Here is a 3102-nt window from a genome sequence, read left to right as displayed (position 1 = left end):
GATGCTTGAAACTGGAATGTGTAAAACTCTTACTGTTTTCTAATGAAGCATCTCAGAATTTCAACTGAGCTTCTTACACAGGTGTTAATTTCAAGAATGAACGATGCTGCCACCACCGTGCTTCACATCATGATGCTGCCACCACCGTGCTTCACATCATGATGCTGCCACCACCGTGCTTCACATCATGATGCTGCCACCACCGTGCTTCACATCATGATGCTGCCACCACCGTGCTTCACATCATGATGCTGCCACCACCGTGCTTCACATAATGATGCTGCCACCACCATGCTTCACATCATGATGCTGCCACCACCGTGCTTCACATCATGATGCTGCCACCACCATGTTAACATGACAAAATACTTTTTTCTGTTATTTTAGAAGATATTGACTGTATTTTATCAAAACACACACAAAATAACAGTTAACTGTTCACAATATTACAGCAAAAAAACGTTAAAAGCATCATTTTTTACAGTGTAGACTGATTCAGCTTCTGTTTATCTCTTACAGACTCATAAATACACGAGCAAGAGTTTTTTGTATTAAACATTTGATCATATTTATTTCACTAAGTTTATACAGGATTTGGTGCTCAGTATTGAAAGAAAATCTCAATTTTGCGTCTTTAAAGAGTAATTTTATGGTTTTTGTCTCATTCCATGTTTCTGTGTTGACATTTTATGTCTCGTGGATGTTTTTTTGTGTCCTTTTTAGTGTAATTTTATGTTTTCATGCTGTGATTATGTGTTTTTGGTGTCATTTATTATGATTTCTGTAATTTTTTGCTCATTTGATGTCATTTTAGTGTCATTTTTTGCCTTTTTGGAATTATTTTGTGTCACTTTAGTGTCATTTGATGTTTTCATAGTGTAATTGTGTCTTTTTGGTGTCATTCGTTATCTACTCTGTCATTTTTTGGTCATTTTCTGCTCAGTGTTGGGAAGAAAATCTAAATTTTGTGTCTTTATTGTGTAATTTTAGGATTTTAGTCTCATTCCGTGTTTCTCTGTCGACATTTTATGTCTCCTGGATGTTATTTTGTGTCCTTTTTAGTGTAATTTTATGTTTGCATGGTGTAATTGTTTTTGGTCATTTTGTGCCTTGTTTGCATTATTTTGTGTCATGTTGTGTTTTTTGGTGTAATTGTGTGTCTCTTTCTGGTTATTTTATCTTGTCTCTTTGATATTAATTTGTGTCTCTTTAGCATCGTTGTGTCTCTTTGTGATCATTTCCTGTTGATCTACATCCATAAATTCTTTATATTGCAGCCTTGTATTTAATTAAATAGTGGAAATATGTGCCTTGACATGTATTTTAGAGTGTGTCGGTCTCTTTCGGAGCCCATTGTGTGTCTCTTTTTGGTCATTTTCAGTTGAACTAAATCAGTAAATTAGATTTAACGCCCTCCCTGTTCAGGTCTTCAGAGCATGAATCTTGCAGATGCTGTGATATTTACAGCTCCTGGAGACGTCAGTTTGCAGTTTTTCTCCTCAGTAGCTGAGATTGTGCCTCCTGTCAGCAGCTCTGGGAGCATCGGAGGAGCTGAGGATGGGAATCGGTCGGCCTCCCGGTGAGATCTGCTGCAGGGACGTGACCAGAAGCAGAAGAGCTGCAGAGGAAGCTGCTTTCCAGGCGGCTCGGTGAGAAGCTCCTGCTACAGAGGGACTCGGCCGTGGAGCCTCAGGAGACACTTTGTTGTCGCCTTTTTCATTTCAGACTCGTGGCATCAGTCAAAGTGAATTCATTAATAATTTATGGGATCAACTCTGCAGCTCTGAGCAGCTTTTTATCATCTTTCTGCTCAGTATTTTGGTTTGAAAACCCAAAAATGTCCTGAAACTGCATTCAGGTTTTAAAAAAATAACACAATCTACACCCTAAAATAGCTTTCAAAGGACCTGTTCACAGCATGATATTAAATGTATGGATGCAAAATGATTAAAAAAAATCTACTTTACTGATTTAGATAAACACAAACTGATTACAAGGAGACATAAAACAACACTGAAGGGACACAAAGTAACACCAGAACACACAAAACTACACTATAAAGTCACAAACTGACCACAGAGACACAAAATCACACTTTAAAGATGAAAGATGAAGAAGAACACACAAGACGACCACAAAGAGAAATAAAAATGACACAAGAGACACAAATCAACACCAAAAACACAAGATTACACTATAATGACACAGAATGTACCTGAAACGATACTAATCAACGACTAAGAGAGAAAAAATTACACTAAACAGACCCAAAATAACACTATAAAGAAAAAAATGGTGAAGACACACAAAAAGTTTTCAGTTTCAAACCAAAAATGGGGGAAAAAGTAGAAAACAGACCTATTATTATTATTATTATTATTATTATTATTATTATTATTATTATTATTATTATTATTATTATTATTATTATTATTATTATTATTATTATTATTATTATTATTATTATTATTATTGCTGTTGTTTTTTTAAAGGAAAAAATAAAAAGAACATTTGATGAGTTGTGCTGTACATAATTAAATGAATAAATAAAATGATAAATCTGAATGTTGTTGGATTAATGATTGATTCTATTAATGCAAAAAATATATATTTTATGTCCATCAATATTTAGACACAATAATGTAAAACAGAATGAAGCTGCAGTACTCAGTATCACTGATATCTCATGATATTAAGTATAATATCTAGTCAGTATTTATAAATAGTTAATCGTATATATTTTTTTCAGATGTTTTATCATTTAAATTTATAATTTTTATATTTTTGGTTTAGTATTTTACTATTTCTTTGAACAGATTTTACCAACAAATATTTTTATTTATATATAATTTGTGGTGAATAATAATAATAATAATAATAATAATAATAATAATAATAATAATAATAATATTAATAATAATAATAATAATAATAATAATAATAATAATAATAATAATAACAATAACAATAACAATAACAATAACAATAACAATAATAATAATAATAATAATAATATGACAACAATACCAGTCGTAATTGGAGCATTGGGCCTTATCAAGAAAGGACTGGAGAAGCGACTCCTGGAAATACCAGGAAAACCAA

This window comes from Amphiprion ocellaris, chromosome 17, assembly GCF_022539595.1.
Source record: "Amphiprion ocellaris isolate individual 3 ecotype Okinawa chromosome 17, ASM2253959v1, whole genome shotgun sequence".
Taxonomy (NCBI): domain Eukaryota; kingdom Metazoa; phylum Chordata; class Actinopteri; family Pomacentridae; genus Amphiprion; species Amphiprion ocellaris.
The sequence above is the reverse complement of the archived record's forward strand: the minus strand, read 5'-3'. Positions refer to the sequence as shown.